The 19,398-nt window shown below is 41.7% G+C and overlaps 1 non-coding gene across 1 annotated transcript; it reads right to left on the bottom strand.

Annotated features, from left to right (window-relative positions):
• Positions 1-19,053: 19,053 nt before the first annotated feature.
• Trnat-ugu (transfer RNA threonine (anticodon UGU)) lies at positions 19,054-19,128 on the bottom strand. Its single transcript has one exon. It is a non-coding gene; the product is annotated as a tRNA-Thr (tRNA).
• Positions 19,129-19,398: the final 270 nt, after the last annotated feature.

Raw genomic sequence — 19,398 nt, 5'->3', positions numbered from 1 at the left:
GTCCATTCCTTTTCCAATGACTGTAATTGACTACATTCAACTAATTGGTACCTTTCTGAGATCGCTGTTATGTACTTGTGCCTGATTTCCTTATCCTGAAGTTTTTCCACTCTTATCCTCCTACATATGGACCTGACCTCCTGCACTTTCGGCCTCACAATCCCAATTTCACTGCAGATTAAATAATGATCAGTGTCATCAAAGAATCCCCTGAATACACGTGTGTCCCTCACAGCCTTTCTGAATTCCTGATCTGTTATTATATAGTCAATGACAGATCTGGTTCCCCTGCCTTCCCAAGTATACCGGTGAATGTTCTTATGTTTAAAAGAGGAGTTTGTGATTACTAAGCCCATACTGGCACAGAAATCCAAGAGTTGTTTCCCGTTCCTGTTGGCCTCCATATCCTCTCCAAATTTACCCATAACCTTTTCATACCCTTCTGTTCGATTTCCAATCCTGGCGTTAAAATCACCCATGAGCAGAACACTGTCCTTGTCCTTTACTCTAACAACTACATCACCTCATAAAAACTATCCATCTTATCTTGATCTGTCCCTTCACAATGCGAATATACTGACACAACCCTAATTTTCTTGCTAGACACTGTCAAATCTATCCACATCAGTCGTTCGTTTACATACCTTATTGCAACTACGCTGGGTTCCATTTCTTTCCTGATGTAAAGCCCTACACCCCATTGTGCTATTCCTGCTTTGACTCCTGACAGGTAGACCTTGTATTCTCCCACTTCCTCTTCTTTCTCACCCCTTACCCGAATGTCACTAACAGCTAAAACGTCCAGCCCCATCTTACTTGCAGCCTCTGCCAGCTCTACCTTCTTCCCAGAGTAGCCCCCATTGATATTAATAGCTCCCCATCTCATTGCCATTTGCTTGCCAATTCGTATCTTAGGAGTCCCTGGTTTGTCAGTTAGAGGTGGGACTCCGTCACCTCCAAAGGTCCGAGACATTTTGCTCTGCCTTTTCTTCATCATTACCAAATTGTAATCTGAGTCTACATCTGCCTGGCTACGCGTCACAATCCAAGATTTCGGAATCTCTGCGCCACCTGATGTAACCTACCTGAAATCTTCCCGTTTCACCCTTCCTCTTCCAAGAATACCTCCTCCTTTCGTGATTCTTGAAGAGAATATTCGCTATTACCATCTCAAATTTATCACTTAGTCTTTATCTTCTCTCATTCCTACTACCAAGTCCATATTCTCCCGTAACACTTTCTTCTTCCCTCACAGCCGCTATTCAATCTGCCCTGATTATGAGACTTTCACCTCCCTTTACCCATTCAATAACACTAAAATTCAAAAACACTAAAAAAAACTCCCAACAGCAATAACTACGGCGTTCGTAAGATAAAATAGAATAAAAACACCTCGGACTCTGGGTCCTTGCCTTCCATTACAGTCGCCGACATCTGTCAGTGGACGTCCCGTCTCAAACCACACCTTAAGCCAGAGCTCGTCCACCAGCTGTGGCGACCTATAGGGCAGCATTATGACTGAGCGGACATGTCAGTTCACAAGAAGCCAACTTGACACTCTTGGAGCCCACAGCAGACTGTAGGACGCGGTATGGTGTAGGGCGCGGTTTGAAATTAGAAGCCCACCGATAAATCTCGACGATTGTAATGCGAGACGAGGATCCGCAGTCATATGTGTTTTTATTCTATTTTCCTTATGAACGCCATAATCATTATTGTTGGTAGATTTCTTTAGAGTTTTTGACTTCATGAGCTATATTTTAGAACCAAATGATGAGAGCACAGTCTTTCGTAACCTGCTGTGGAATTGTGTGAACGACATAAATATCCCTGAATTTTAACCCCACTGTTGAACCTTTCTTCTATTTACGTCATTGGTTCTCCGAAGTATAGGTTGTACATCATGTGCTCATTCTTCGTCTTTCATTGTTGTTTCCTCTTGGCTCCTGTACATACTGTGTATAACCGTCTTTCCATGCAGCTCCAATCTATTTTCCTGAAATTTCGAACCTGATGCACAATTTTACTTTGTCGACAAATTCTATTAACATGTGTTTTCTTAAGTCTTGCTTCCATTATCAAGCGCAACGTTTTAACTCCCTCTCTACTGCCAACTCTCGGTATTCATATTCTGAGTTTTCTTTTCCATTCTTCTGTGTGTTATTCTTTTCAGCACCTAGGATGCATGAGCTTTTATGATTATTGTTCGATAGTTATCATACTTATCTGTTTCTGCTGTCTTCAGAATTGTGTGGATGATATTTTACTGGTAGTCTGATGGTTTACTTCCAGACTCACAGATTTACAAGCCAACTTGAACAGTAGTTTGACTGCCAATTTCCCGAAATATATAAGAAGTTCCGAATTAATGTTATCCGTACCTCCAGCCCTATTAACAGCAAGTCTCCTCAGTCTCTGTTAAATTGTGATTATAATACTAGATCACCTGCTAAGTCATCCATATGGACTCCCAATTCTTCTGCCAGCAGATAATTCCTCCCTCCCTCGTGGAAGTTTTCATTGTACTCTTTCCACGCACAGTTTAATAACAGAATTTACCTTAGCCGATAAATGTTGAATCCTTTGCTTTCAATTTCATCGAATGCAGTTTTGACTATTCTTTATGCTAAACCTGTCCTGCCGAAAAATTTTCTTCCTATTTCTTCGCATTTTTTTTCTGTAAACGTGACACCATAGCTTCCCTGCAAGCAAAGTAATAGAAATCTCTCCGTTTTGGCCCTGATTGGCCAATAGAGATCGATCGAGCACCGTGTCATCCTCTGACAATGGCGTCATTCGGATCCGGTATGGAGAGGCACGGGGTCTGCAAACTGCTCTCCTGGCCGTTGTCGGTATTTCTGACTTAGAAGCCTTTCCTTCTCGCTAAAATAGGTCCTCAACTGGCATCACGAGACGGACTGTACAACGTTCGACTCTCTACACAGAAAAATCTGTAGCAGTACAGGGAATCGAACTTGAGGCCTCTGCCTAGCAGCCAGATAAGCTGACCACTGAGCTACGGAACTGTTCCCCTGCACTGCCTATTCATTTCGTTCTAACCTATATTGCTGTATTCCTGTCTTTTCCTGTGAAGCTTTGTACTTCCTGCTTCCGTCTAGCAATTGAAGTATTGCTTCTGTTTACCGAGGTTTTCTTCGCGCTTGCGTTCCTTGTACCCAATTTTTCTCTCCAACTTATGTGATTATCCTTTTTAAGGATGTCTATTCAACTTAAAATGCTTACTGTACTATTGCAGTACCACCAGACTTAGAGAACTCCAAATGTTTGAAGGTGAGTCAATAAATAAGTTTCAAACGCCTGAGTATCGCATATCGGTTTAAACTTCACATTCATACACATCTAGAAGGCCACAGGATATCGCGTGGAAGGTAACCGATACACGGTATTCCGCTGCCAACGATTAATGGTCTTCAGAAGGACTAAGACGGCAGGCGTGCTACAAGTGTGTACGTGTTTAGAACAAAGCGATTTCTGTGAGCCAAGGGCTGTCCAGAGAGGACGTTCAAAGCGAAATTCGTCTGGTACTTGGAGAGAACTGTATCTAATGCAAAGTTGTGCTCTATTTGATACAGGTATTCAACAAAGGACAAGACAAAATTACAAACAAGGGGCATCCTAGCTGCTCTGCTTATGCAGTGATGGCATATTGTTTCCCTGTCTATATGTGTTTCACTACCACCAGGACACACCGGACTTGCGGGTTGCAGCAATTTAAGGTACCAAATTAACTTCTTACAGGCGAGAGGTCATCCATTAGTTGCGAACGCTGCCACAAAGTTCTGTGCTGTAGACATTTAAGAACTTGTCGAACGATGGGATCTGTTTAGGTTTAATGGGGGAATGTTGAAAAGGAAAATAAATTTCAGGCTGGTACACGAGCCACTGATGTCTCTACCCCACTTTGCTACTTATTTAATGATTCAACCTCGTACCTTATCATTTCTCAGTAGTTCAACATCCCAATACTTTCCATGTTTACTCGTCTGGAAGATTTCCTTAAACTTCATTGTACTCTTTACGATTGCTAATCTGTAAAAAATGGTTCAAATGGCTCTGAGCACTGTGGGACTTAACATCTGTGGTCATCAGTCCCCTAGAACTTAGAACTACTGAAACCAAACTAACCTAACACACATCCATGCTCGAGGCTGGATTCGAACCTGCGACCGGTGCAGTCGCGCGGTTCCGGACTAAGCGCCTAGAACCGCTAGACCACCGCGGCCGGCGCTAATCTGTAATCTGGCACTCTATTTGCTATTGGGTACTCTTTACATTTCAGTACCTGATTTCGGAATGTCTGTCTCACCATGATGTAATCCAGCGGGAATATTTCCTTGTTTCCAGACCTTTGGTAAGTACAGCTCCCGCTCTTGCGTTTTTCGAACAGCGTGTTTGCTGTTACTAACTGAAATTTTTTGCAGAACTTAATTAGTTTTTCTCTTCTCTCATTCCTGCTAGCGAGACCATATTCTCCTGCAACTCTAATCCTTTCCCTACTTCAGTGTTTCAGTCCCCCATTATTAGCCATTAAATTTTCATCTTTTTTACATCCTGAATTACCTGTTTAATCTCCTCATAAACGTCCTCTGTCTCTTCATCTTCTGCTTGTGACATCGGCATGTATACCTACCATTGGTTACGTGTCGACTCTGATTAGAATAACCCTATCACTGGATTGTTCACTCTCTGCCCTACTTTCCCATTCATAACGAATCCCACTCCATCTGTACAGTTTTTAACTGTTGTTTATATTACCTTGTATTCTACTGACAAGAAATACTTACCTTCTTTCCATTGCACTTCGCTATCACTCACATATCTAAGTTGATACTTTGCATTTTCAAGTTTTCTCTCTTCCCTTTCCTGATAAAACACCTGAAATTCCAAAACCTGTCTTCCTCTTGTTGGTTATACCATCTTTGTCTCACAGTCCCACCAGAGAGATTCGAGTGGGGTACTAATGCGGAATCTTCTGTAATTTTTTTCTGTAATTCTCGTGGTGAGACGTGGAACGTAGCTCTGTCATTATCATCATGACGGTTTTTAATTACAAGTATAGGCCATACGTTCTGTGGATATACATTACGAGTCTTTAATTCAGTGGTTCCCAATATCTTTTGCATTATCATACCATTGATTATTTCTGATTCTTTCACGTTTTAGGGGCAGTTTCTCACCCCTTCCTTACAAACGAAGCCTTCAGTCGTTATTGATTTTTACTCAAAAATTTAAAAAGTCATTGTGTTCAAACGTCGGACCCAGAACAGTTTAATTAGCAGTCAACGACGGTACAAAGAGGTCACGCATGAGTTGTTATTAGCTCTCCTCGAGGTGCCACACCAATTAAAAGTGTCATCTGGGCCACCTTAGGGGCAATCGATCGGGGTGATTAGAGACGGATGTTCTCGTAGTGAGACGTGGCAGGTAGCTCTGTCGTTATAGGCAACTAATAATATTGTGTCTGTATGGCAAGCGGAACAGTGAGATAGACTTTAACAGCACTAACTATTAGTTGTGCTGATGTCTGCTTGTCAAGATTCAGCCGGAAGAGAACAAGGTACGTACAGGAGTTGCGACCATCCATGGCTCGAGGAGGTCGTGGGATTTGAGTAGGTATTGAGAGGAACGTTGGCGGACTATGATTTTAGGGCTGTTCAGCCGAAGTACTCGTACTTGTGGAGCGGTATTTGTGACCGCCTTGCTAAAAATCAGGCTTCATACGAAAAGACAGTGGTCACAACTCGACTGGACCTCATCTGATTTGGTTTGTAGAATCAAGCGGAAATCTGTGTGTACGAGATACCTGTAGCGCCGTAAGACAATTTTCTGATATTAATTCTTGCTACCTGTCACATTATTCAAACAACAATGGGTTGTTCGAATACATACGAAAGAACTTTCCGCCGCAATGGCATTGCGGCGGAAAGGATAGATTCACATCCATCCGTTTCTCATTCTAAAGCTTGCGCGACAATGACATCGCTGTCGACAGGGTGGTAAGCACTAACTTTTTTATCTTTCAGAAACTGTATGTATCGATGTTTTGTTTTTAGTGGCCTTATCCGAATTCTCTGTATTACGCTCTATGCCAGTAATGGTAGTGCCACAGGGCGGTTGGTTGCTCAAATGGTGCTGCGTTGCTTACAAGACCTTCTTCGTGCCTGACGTCCCTACAACATAATACAAATGTTCCGTGAACTGCTTACCTGTACGTTAGAACGTATCCAATTTTTCATATTTAATTTTTTCGCTGTGCTAATGAGCCAGTTCAGTTCCATTTCACAAAAAACTATTATTCGGCAGTAGTAGATTAATCAGTATTACTTTCTACTTGATTGTTAACGATCTTGTATTAACTATAATAATACAATCCATAAAGCTACTACGTATAATGTTCGTGAAAAAATTCGACGAGAAAATTATACTTTCCATTCAGAATTCTTGTTCTTTGACAGAATCTCTTTTTGTATCCTGGAAACATGGCATTACATACACTCCAGGAAATTGAAATAAGAACACCGTGAATTCATTGTCCCAGGAAGGGGAAACTTCATTGACACATTCCTGGGGTCAGATACATCACATGATCACACTGACAGAACCACAGGCACATAGACACAGGCAACAGAGCATGCACAATGTCGGCACTAGTACAGTGTATATCCACCTTTCGCAGCAATGCAGGCTGCTATTCTCCCATGGAGACGATCGTAGAGATGCTGGATGTAGTCCTGTGGAACGGCTTGCCATGCCATTTCCACCTGGCGCCTCAGTTGGACCAGCGTTCGTGCTGGACGTGCAGACCACGTGAGACGACGCTTCATCCAGTCCCAAACATGCTCAATGGGGGACAGATCCGGAGATCTTGCTGGCCAGGGTAGTTGACTTACACCTTCTAGAGCACGTTGGGTGGCACGGGATACATGCGGACGTGCATTGTCCTGTTGGAACAGCAAGTTCCCTTGCCGGTCTAGGAATGGTAGAACGATGGGTTCGATGACGGTTTGGATGTACCGTGTACTATTCAGTGTCCCCTCGACGATCACCAGTGGTGTACGGCCAGTGTAGGAGATCGCTCCCCACACCATGATGCCGGGTGTTGGCCCTGTGTGCCTCGGTCGTATGCAGTCCTGATTGTGGCGCTCACCTGCACGGCGCCAAACACGCATACGACCATCATTGGCACCAAGGCAGAAGCGACTCTGATCGCTGAAGACGACACGTCTCCATTCGTCCCTCCATTCACGCCTGTCGCGACACCACTGGAGGCGGGCTGCACGATGTTGGGGCGTGAGCGGAAGACGGCCTAACAGTGTGCGGGACCGTAGCCCAGCTTCATGGAGACGTTTGCGAATGGTCCTCGCCGATACCCCAGGAGCAACAGTGTCCCTAATTTGCTGGGAAGTGGCGGTGCGGTCCCCTACGGCACTGCGTAGGATCCTACGGTCTTGGCGTGCATCCGTGCGTCGCTGCGGTCCGGTCCCAGGTCGACGGGCACGTGCACCTTCCGCCGACCACTGGTGACAACATCGATGTACTGTGGAGACATCACGCCCCACGTGTTGAGCAATTCGGCGGTACGTCCACCCGGCCTCCCGCATGCCTCGCTCATAGTCCGTCAACTGCACATACGGTTCACGTCCACGCTGTCGCGGCATGCTACCAGTGTTAAAGACTGCGATGGAGCTCCGTATGCCACGGCAAACTGGCTGACACTGACGGCGGCGGTGCACAAATGCTGCGCAGCTAGCGCCATTCGACGGCCAACACCGCGGTTCCTGGTGTGTCCGCTGTGCAGTGCGTGTGATCATTGCTTGTACAGCCCTCTCGCAGTGTCCGGAGCAAGTATGGTGGGTCTGACACGCCGGTGTCAATGTGTTCCTTTTTCCATTTCCAGGAGTGTATAACCTGATGGATATTCTGCTCCTATAGGTCGTTTTTTTTTTTAATTACTTATTGTACTCCTTAATCAGATTCGGTCAGTCATTGACTTTATTGTGTATGTTCGTAAAGAAATACATATTTGTATAAAGGTATATACACTTTGGTATTTATTGACTGGGACATACCGTACAAGGGAATGGTCCAATAAGACATATCGAAACCTACCCTGAAATTTTTACACAGCGAGAAGACAACGAAACAAATGCACTGACAAGATTCTAGTTGCTAAGAGGCACAGGAGGTATTTTGTAAAAAATGTTGAAGTTACACATTTTTTCCGCGAGAAGAACAGCTTGTAACAGGGGTTTGAACAGACCTGCGCACCTACCGCGCCATTCGGCGAATCACTCACGGAGCGCCGCGTAGCAGAATTATCCGGAATTCGCAGACACCAATTTTAAGCACCCAATGGAGCAAATGGAAGCGAACACTTGCGAATGAGCATTTGCAGAAAATTAACTACCATTCGCTTGTGTAGGGGTAGACTCATTTATACTAGAGGGAACGGAAGAGAACAGGAGGTAGCGAACATTGCCTATGAAAACTGTGTTATTAGTTTTTACTTTTTGGTGCTAATATTCGGCATACCGGGTACAAGTCTATCTTGTTAGAGCCACGGTGCGAAACCTTGCTATTCAGTGAGGATTATTGTACAAGGCGATCGCACTGCCCTTCATGGAGTATGCAGAATGGCGCAGGGAAGGAAGGATTTAAGTCTCTCAATTTGTATGGAAGTGTGGCGTGCGTGGAGATCGTGCACTTTACACAGAATTGCATCTCCATCTCCTCTTAGCACTGGTCCAAAATTTTCCTTGTATGTCGGCTGCCATTTTTCCCTGGCTTCTCATTACCATTGAGGGGAAATTTATAAACAGGACACTAATTAATGACGTTACACAGCTAGTGTTTCCATTGTGCGTGTAAGGTCCAATGGTCATGTTGTTATTTGGATCAAATGGTTCAAATGGCTCTGAGCACTATGGGACTTAACTTCTGAGGTCATCAGTCCCCTAGAACTTAGAACTACTTAAACCTAACTAACCTAAGGACATCACACACATCCATGCCCGAGGCAGGATTCGAACCTGCGACCGTAGCGGTCGCGCCGTTCCAGACTGAAGCGCCTAGAACCGCACGGCCACACCGGCCGGTTGTTGTTTTTTCTAAAACAAAAATGGTCTAGTGGCAACGAGCGCCCTACGTGATCCTGACAGTGAGGGGTCAAATCTCGTTCAGACCACAACTTTTTCACTATGATTTTTTAACCGAGAATTCACTTCTCACAGATGTTGGAGTAGACGCAAAAGACATATTTGACCATGCCCCACTCAGATCCCACAGCCATTTTCAGCACTGTAAAAAATGATCTTTTACTGTTTGTTGTTAAAGTAAGAGCTGAATCAATTGTGAGCTACTGCTTGTATTCCATAAAGGTCAAACTTCTGGAGCAATATTTTGTGGTTAACACAATAGTTTTATTGTGTTAACCACGAAATACGTTAAATAAAGAAATATGCCTTGAGTTCGAAATCTTTTGTTTAATCCATCCAGTACCTCACTGAGATAAAACTATATTTTTCTTCCTCCATTGTTCCTATTTCCCTCAGGTCTGCTTTAACTTCATTTATCCGTGTCACAGATGTTTTGGGGTTTCTGTCAAATAGGTTAAAATTTTTGGTATCCTGTTTTCATCTAGACTTTTAGGTCTCCATAGAATGTCTGATAAACGTTCTATTTTTTCATAAACTTCTTTATTGCGTCTTAATTGAAGAGCTTCTCGGAAAAACAGCAATAATCCAAAATTTCCTATATAGAGTTAGTACCGCCATCTTGGAGGGTGTATATGAATGTATCTGATGATAATGTCGTGTCGACTAAATGGGCATTAGTTCCACAGAAAACTAGAGTTGGTTGATTGGTTGGTTGGTTTTTGGGGAAGGGTATCAAACAGTTAGGTCATCGCTCCCATCGGATTAGGGAAGGCAGTCGGCTGTGCCCTTTCAAAAGAGCCGTCCCGGCATGTGCTTGAAGCGATTTGGGGAAATTACGGAAAACCTAAAACAGTGTGGCCGGACGCGGGTTTGAACAGTCGTCCTCCCGAATGCGAGTCCAGTGTGCTAACCACTGCACCACCTCGTTCGGTGAAAACAAGGGTTATAATATAGGCGGTTCTGGAAAAACAGCATGTGTCCAACGTGATTCCTAGAAAAACAGCACTAGTCATGGACAACTACAGCTTTTGCATGAAGGAGCGGCGAATGGCGCTGCAGTACAGTGGCAGGCCCTGAAACTAATCTTGTCAATAGAGACGTTGCGTTTTCCGTAAGGACGTGCTGCCCTTCGAGATTACATTGCTTGTGAGAGGGTGTGTGATCATGAATGCAGTTGGAGAGCCAGAAGATTATGACTGCCCTCTACGTAAGAAGAGGTAGATACATACTAGAAACCTGAAAGGTCAGAAGAAAGTGGGCCGTGCTGTACGAAACCCAGTACCAGGGGCTGACTGCAGGTGAGAAACAAGTCGATTTCCCACACGTTTATTGTGCAATTTGCATCCTGTTGTTTGTGTTTACATACTGACTCATTTGGAAAATGCGTGTCGTTGTTGTGCTCCGCAGCAGTTTTAGTGTCACGTGACCTGACATTTCATATGATTTCATTTTCAGGTTTGCGCTCTTTCACGGTTTTCAGAAGGTAGGACATGAAGGAAGGGATCATATCTTTCAAACGTTTAATTCACTGAAAAACAAAAATGATTCTCACTTTTCTGGAGTGATTAACGTGCATCACGTATTTCGAAGACGACCCCGCGCTGCAGAATCCAGTGTAAAAGATCATTGTACTGGTTATACATAAAAAGTAAGGTTGAGTGTTAAGGCTATGGCAATTCGTCTGAAATCATTTATGAGCCTTAATGGCATAATACATGCAAGTGTGTGCAGAGTTCAAATGACTTTGGTATTTCATGGCACGTCCCCCAGAGATATGCGTGGCAAGCATGACAAAGGGCCATACTCATCAGTAGTGATAGATCTTATCACGTTCCACATCAAATCATTTCCTCTCCGCCAGTCTCATTATTTGCTCCGACACAGTCCCAACGTGAAATATCTACCGGAAGATATGTCAGTGAACAGGTTGCAGAGAATGCTTCTGGCACATTATTAACTGAATATCCATTACAAACCATAACATTAAGTTCGGCTTTTCACTGTCGAACACATGCATGTTTTGTGATTCGCTGCAACCGACGCCGAACAATCCAGAGATGACTCTGGAAAACAAAAACAGGTTGAGAACAAGAAGGAGCTTCACTTGCGCAAAGCAGAAGCATTCAGACAACAAAATACAATTTTCAAGCCAAAAGCCCAACTAACAAGGTGACATGCATTGGCATTGATTGTATGTAAAACCATCCGCTGCCACACATTAAATCCAGGGGTGTCTTTTGTTCCAGGCAGCTCTGATATTATGCTTTTGGTGTACACTCCATAGCTGATGACCGAGTTGCTATGTTTACTTACCACGAAGCCGACAGGAAAAAGGAAGCCAGTGCTGTTACATCAATGCTATTTACCTAACTAAAACATCTGCATTACGATTCTGAACATTTAGTTCTAATAAGTGATGGTGCACCAGCACAGGACAAAACCCACGAAATGGTGATTTCTTGCATTGTCTAGTGTATGCCTTGAAAATGTTCCGTAGCCTAAGGTTCTTATTCCCAATGCAGGGACACAGCTACCTCCCAAATGATCAAGATTTTTCCTTCATAGAAAACAGAAAAGAAAACTAAATACAGCAAAATTTCCTAATGATTGTATGAAAGTATTATCAAGATCACGACAAATTCCATCATCATTTAATTTACAAGGAATGCAATATAGCGATTTCATTTATTTCAGAGTGACTTTGGTCCCATACTTTCTGGATCGTCACAAATCTCCTATGCAAATTAAAACAGCGAGAATGTTCAAGATAGAGCAGAGATGTCCAGCTGTACAACTCAGGGATACATATTCAGGTCTGTACAGCACTAGCGTCATTTGCAATAGCGTTCCATTTTCATAGGAAATTGGACTACAATCAGCATACAGTGCAGGGTTACCAACAGCAACAGCCAAATTGCGGATCTACAAAACCAGTTGCAATATTTGAGCAATCTGAACATCAAAGCATTTTATAACAAACTTTGCATGGCATGTGAAGGCAACAATAAAGATGCTGACTTGACTGTGATGACAATAGTACCAGGTGTGGTGAATAAGCAGCTCACAGCAGCTGTTCTACAAATGTAAACTACGTGTATTGCATGTTCAGTTCACCGAAATGGTATTAAAGATTCCTTGATCCAGAATGTGCGGTGTAAACGTGTCACAGAAGGTTACACGTAATAAGTACTCTAAATGTAATATCATTTACATTGTTATACTTATGAATGCATTGTAGCAAAAAAAAAAATGTGTTTATGATATTTGTATTTTTCAAGCGTAAATGACATATTTCCATTGTACGTTTTGTTCTCATATGTGAAGTATAACACTTTATTAATTTTGCATATTATGTTTTTTACAGTGTAAACGTATCCCTATGCAGTACCAAATTCCATATATATCGCTACATTATGATGATGGACAGTTCCCCAAACACTTGATGTTTGGACGTATACTGTTTTTCCGAGAAGCCCTTCAGATTCCATTTCCCATTCTCATAATTTGGTCCCAAGATTTTCCTGATTGTTTGGCTGTATTTAGCGAAGTCATTCTAATGCATAAACGCACCCAGTCTTAAAGACAGTTTTGCATTTATGGAAATAGGTTTCTTGTCACACAGAGTTTTGGTTAGTTGAAAAGCCACCTCCAGTTTCCTCAACCTTGTTAGGTTAGCTTCTTTGTCTAAAGCATCTGGCTGTGCTATTTCACCTAGACAAATGGTTCAAATGGCTCTGAGCACTATGGGACTTAACATCTATGGTCATCAGTCCCCTAGAACTTAGAACTACTTAAACCTAACTAACCTAAGGACAGCACACAACACCCAGCCATCACGAGGCAGAGAAAATCCCTGACCCCGCCGGGAATCGAACCCGGGAACCCGGGCGTGGGAACCGAGAACGCTACCGCACGACCACGAGATGCGGGCTATATTTCACCTAGACATTTAAATTTTGTAGTCCTTTATATTATTCTACCATAATCAGTTTTCGTGTATTTCGGTGCCTCCTTCACATTTGTCATGTAGTCTGTTTTTTCAAAATACATAAGTAGGTCTGCTTTTGAAACTGTCTCCTTCAGGAGATTTACCTGCATTGTTGCTTCTATTATAGAGTCAGCAAAGATGGCAAGATCATCTGCAAAAGTCAGACAATAGAAACTCATATTATTCCCCTTTCTCCCAACTGCGATTCTTCTAATTACTTCTGTTTTTTTCCTCCATTCCCTGATTAGTTTTTCTAACACACAATTGAGCGGCAGTAGCGACAGTCCATCTCCTTGCCTTACGCCAGTTTTGATCTAAAGAGCCTTGGAGGTTTCCCCTAAAAATTTAATTTTTCATTATGCATTTCTTCGTGTGTCTTTTATCATTGCCACAGGTTTGTGTCAGTTCCCTACTCTTTTAAGGTATTGAATAATGATTTCCTGTCAATTGAATTATATGGTTTTCTTAAGCCTACAAATGTTATGTAAGTGCTTTTCGATCTCATTCTTCTATACTTGATTATGAATTTCAGATTTAAAATTCGTTCCACACAGGATCGTCGTTGTCTAAACTCTCCTTGGTGCTCTCCTAATTACTTATCTACTCGGCTTTGCAGCCTGTTTGGTATCAATTTTGAAAGAATTTTGTAAGTCACTGGAAAGAGGGATATTCCTTTACAGCTGTTGGGGTCAATTTTTCTCCTTTTTTGTTGACTGGGTGAATTAAAGCTGTTTTCCAATCTTCTGGTAAAGCTTCTGTTTTCCAGATTTTTTTGGAAAACTCCGTGTAGCTTCTTGACTGTCCCAGCACCTGTGGTTTTTCATATTTCAGCAGTTACTGAACTTCCCCAGAGGCCTTACCATTCTTCAGATCTTTAATGATATTCCGAGTTTGCGCGAGTGTATCACGGATTTTGCTCTGGAGAGTTGATCTTGGTTCCTCACAATTTAACAGCTTATTGAAGTAGTGTGCTAATATTTCACAGTTTTCTTTGTTGTTTAGGGCTAATTTTCCGTCTTCACTCTTGAAGCACATGGTAGGTGATTGGTACGTTTGGAGGCTTAAGTTTTATAGAAGTTTCTAGTCTTGCTCTTTTGGAAGTCTTGTTCAAAAAGTTTCTTTCAGACTTCCTTTTGATTGCTCTTATATTTGACTTTTGAGACCTTTGTTGTTTAAAGCTGCTAAAATCTTCACTTCTTTTTGTGAAATACCATTTCTGTCAAGTTTGTTTTCTAAGTAGTAATGCTGTTCTTGCCACCGTCTGTGATCTTTTCATCTTTTGAGTGGTGCTATTTCAAGGGCTGTTTTGACTAATATTGTTTTCATCTCCTTCCAATCCTCGGTGTCATTTTGAGCCGTTCCTGAAATACTTGTTTCTTCACTTCAACGTTTCTGTATCTGTTTTTATGAATCCTATGTCCTTTTCTTGTAATCCTTGTTTGTGGAATTAATTTCATTTTTATTGTGGGTGGGTAGCAATCTGTTTCAATATTCGGACCTTTTCTAAGTTTTACGTTAATAATTTCTTTTTGACTGTTAAAAGATGTAGCTACAGGGTCAGTCTGAAATTCTTCTTGGTTTGTTTTAGGTGATTTCCAAGTTTTCTGTTTCCTCAGCAGTTCCTTAAAATTTGTGGACTGACGGAGTATGTTAGTTCGTTTCCAAAGATGATAATAGTTAAAATTTGATTTTCAACTAAGACGAGAAGAATTATTGCAATAAAATGCGATGTAAAAGCATTTAGTTTAAACAACATATGTGACATATTAAATAATGTACTGCTTGACAAATTGCAACAGCCTTTCTGAGAACAAAAATAACACAATCTTTTCATTATTACAGTTTACATCAGATGCTGGAACTTAAAGCGCACCGAAACCGGAAATATTTTTGATTCAGCAACTGTTGTGCGGTTTCTTCAGTTTTACAGTTTCGGATGCCCCACAAGAAGGGCCCTTTGAACAAAGCCAATTTGAACAATATGTAATAAACTGGTGACATGTTCCAGGGGAAGAGGAGGGGGGAAGATGTTTGTACAAGGTTATCTTGTTCTTACTACGTCCAGTATCACAAAAAGATAATATATTACGAATTAGACTAAACAGGTAAGTGGAACAATAATAATTATTATTATAATATTAATACCCGAACATCAAAAATTGTAGTGAGGATTTTTAATATTAATTGTACAAGGAGGGAAGGTATTAGGAAATAGATGTTTAAAAAAATTATTTGTGTACGTAACCTTGAAGAGAGGTAACAGGTAGTATACATGCACACGTGTGAAAAGTTTTCATCTATCTCTTCCACTGCTGTCAACTTCGACCCCGTGTACCGATCTGGTACTATGACAGAAATGACAAACTAAAGCAACAAAGTTTTATGAAATCGCATTCTCTCTACGTTTATGTCTAATTGTTACAGAGGATTGATTTGCAGTAAAGCACGCAAACCGAACATCTTCAGTGCCACAACTCCCATGTCGTTGATGTCGTGAGTGGTGGAAAACAAAACATCGTAGTAACGAATCCTTTGCGGGCTACACAGCCTGTACATGACGTCATTTATTGGCATCGTTTTTTCACTTACTTTTCCTTAAGAGTAAACAGAACTAACTTCTGTTCATTTACCGCCGTTACAACAGACACAATTCTTGTGCAAATAAAGTAATAGGACTAATATTGGCAATCACAACGATAATTATGTGTTTTGAAAGATAGATTTAAATATGCATTGTATTCCATATAACGTAGAGTTATAACTGACATTTCACGAATTTCAGGTGCAGTTTATGTAATGCAAAACATTTCGCATGCGAAGTCACTTTACACGGTTCACTTTGTGTTGTCAGAAGGGAAATAATGTTTAGCCGCCGTTAATACAAAATTCAACACACTGCATAAGGGACACGTTTTAAGGTGACAGAATTACAGACAATCAAAGAATTTTTCAATATACTCTTAGTTGCAATGCTACGGCCGGTTCAGATGCTAAAATTCCAGGCATTGTTTCACGTGAAGTTTATCACTTTAAGATACATGACATATTTTATCATACGTCATGTCCAATGACATCACCATATCACGAGCAATTACATTTCAATGGCATTGACATAATTGGTTGAATTTCGACCACAGGCGATACTAGTACGACGCAAAATTTTTACACAGCTAGTGAAACTAAAGCAATCGCAATAAAGGAGAGATGGAGCAGGTAAGGAAGAAGGATAATTTACAAAGTGATATTTTAACTGCGGATACAGCTAATAGTCTTATCCAGACCACTCGTAAAATGGTATAATAGGATACCAATGGTTATCGGCTATCCAAACATAAATGAATAGATACAGCTTTGACTGGTTTCCCAGATGAATCTGATGACAAGATGAATATACCAAGTAACTCATTTGTATTTTGTGAATAGTCGCTAACAATAAAATGCAGCTTGCGTAACTCTGTAGTCTTTCGCATAATAAGAACATTAATTTGTGGTGGCTGCAATATGCTGTTGTCAAATATGATGAAAATCTACATTTATACGTACACGATTACTCTAGAATTCACAATTAAGTGCCTGGAAGCGGGTTCGTCGAATCACGTTTACGTTGCTTCTCTACCGCTCCCCTCTCGGACAGCGCGCGTGAAAAACGAACATTTAAACATTCCGGTGCGAGCTCTGATTTCTCCTACTTTATTATGGTGATCATTTCTCTCTACGTAGATAGAAGTCAACAAAATATTTTCATACTCTGGTGAGAAAGCTGGTGACTAAAATTTTATAGGAAGGTTCTGCCGCAGCGAAATACACCTTTGTTTTAATGACTACCGCCTCAATCATGTATCATATCAATGGTACTCTTTCCCTTATTTCGTGATAATACAAAATGAGCTGTCCTTCTCTGAACTTTATCGATGTCCTCCGTCCATCATATCCGTTGCGGATCCCACACCACACAGCAGAAATCCAGAAGAGGGCGGACAAGCGTAGCGTACTCAGTCTCTTTAATAGTTCCGTTACATTTTCTAAGTGTAATGTCAGTAAATCGCAGTCTTTGGTTTGCTTTGCCCACAACATTATCTATGTGAGTATTCTAATTTCAGTTGTTCTTAATTGTGATCCATAAGTAGTTGATGGACTTTATAGCCTTTAAATTTGTGTGATTTATCGTGTAAGCGAAATTTAGCGGATTCTTTTTAGTGCTCTTGTGAATGACTTTTCCACCATACAGATACTTTGTTTAAATCGTTTTGGAGTTCGCTTGTATCATCAGGTGACTTCACATGGCAGAAAATGACAGCGGCGTCTGTAAATAATCTAAGAGGTTTCCTCAGATTGCAGAGGACCTATAACACTTCCTTGGGGAACGACAGATATCACTTCTGTTTTACTCAATGACTTACCGTCAATTATTATGAACTGTGTCCTTTCTGACAGGAAATCACAAATGCAGTTACACAGCTGAGACGATACACGTATAGGCACTAAATTTAATTAGAAGTCACTTGTGAGGAACGGTATCAACAGCCTTCTGGAAATCTAAGAATATGGATTCAATTTGACGTCGCCTATAGAAAGCACTCTTTACTTCTTGGGAGTTAAGAGCTGGTTGTGATTCACGAGAACGATTCTTTCTGAATTCCTGTTGGTTATTTCTCAACAAATCGTTTTCTTCGAATTAATTCATAATGTTCTTCATAGTATATGTTCCAAAATTCAACCACAAATCGATTTTAGTTATAAGGGTCTGTAATACAGCGGATTACTCCTATTTACTTCCTTGGGTATTGATATGATTTGTGCAACTTTCCAGTCTTTGAGCACGCATCTTTTTACGAGCTAGCTGTTGTATATGACTGTGAAGTATTGAGTTATTGTACCAGCATAATCTGAAAGGAATCGTGAGTGGTATACGATCTGGATCTAAAGCTTTGCTTTCCTTGTTGTTGTTGTGGTCCTCAGTCCAGAGACTGGTTTGATACAGCTCTCCATACTACTCTATCCTGTGGAAGCTTCTTCATCTCCCAGTACCTACTGCAACCTACATCCTTCTGAATCTGTTTACTGTATTCATCTCTTGGTCTCCCTCACGATTTTTACCCTCCACGCTGCCCTCCAATACTAAATTGCTGATCCCTTGATGCCTCACAATATATCCTACCAAGCTATCCCTTCTTCTAGTCAAGTTGTGCCAGAAATTTCTCTTCTGCCCAATTCTATTCAATACCTCCACATTAGTTGTGTGATCTATCTATCTAATCTTCAGCATTCTTCTGTAGCACCACATTTCGAAAGCTTCTATTCTCTTCTTGTCTAAACTTCCTTACTTGTTTTAAACTGCTTCCCTACACCGAGGATATCTACTTCTATGTTACTCGTGTTGGCAGTTGTTAATGATGCGAATTCTGGAACATTAACTTCATCTGAAAGGTTCGCAGGAGAGCTTCTGTTAAGTTTGGAAGGTAGGAGACGAGGTACTGGCAGAAGTCAAGTTGTGAGGACGGAGCGTGAGTCGTGCTTGGGTAGCTCAGGTGGTAGAGCACTTGCCCGTGAAAGGCAAAGGTCCCGAGTTCGAGTCTCGGTACGACACACAGTTTAAATCTGCCAGGAAGTTTCATATCAGCCCACACTCCGCTGCAGAGTGAAAATCTCATTCTGGAAACTTCATCTTCATTTTTGAAGGTATTTCGGAAAATCGTGTTTAGTAACTCTGCATTAGTGGCGCTGTCATCAATAGCATTACCATTGTCATCGTGCACTGAAGATGCTGGTTGCGTCTTGCCACTAGTGTACTTTACATACCACCAGAATCTCTTTGAAATTAGAATTATATTAATACCGTCAGCTGCGCACGAGCGTTGATATAGATCAACGGGGACAGGTGAAAATGTGTGCCGCGACCGGGACTCGAACCCGGGATCTCCTGCTTACATGGCAGACGCTCTATCCATCTGAGCCACCGAGGGCACTGATGATAGTGCGACTGCAGGGACCATCTAGCGCACGCCTCCCGCGAGACTCACAGTCTCACCTTGTATGTCCACACACTACATTCGTAGTGTCCCACCCGAACACACTCATTACTCGTGGAAGACATTCTTCCTAGTCCCGTAAGAGTTCGGGAAATATGTGTGCATCCGCCCAGAATAAAGGTCATGGCTGGCAACGCCAGAACTATATACTTATATGGATATATATCCATATAAGTATATAGAATCTCTTTGGGTTTGCCGCCAA

The sequence above is a fragment of the Schistocerca cancellata genome, chromosome 2 (genome assembly GCF_023864275.1).
Source record: "Schistocerca cancellata isolate TAMUIC-IGC-003103 chromosome 2, iqSchCanc2.1, whole genome shotgun sequence".
Classification (NCBI taxonomy): Eukaryota; Metazoa; Arthropoda; class Insecta; order Orthoptera; family Acrididae; genus Schistocerca; species Schistocerca cancellata.
The sequence above is the reverse complement of the archived record's forward strand: the minus strand, read 5'-3'. Positions and strand labels throughout refer to the sequence as shown.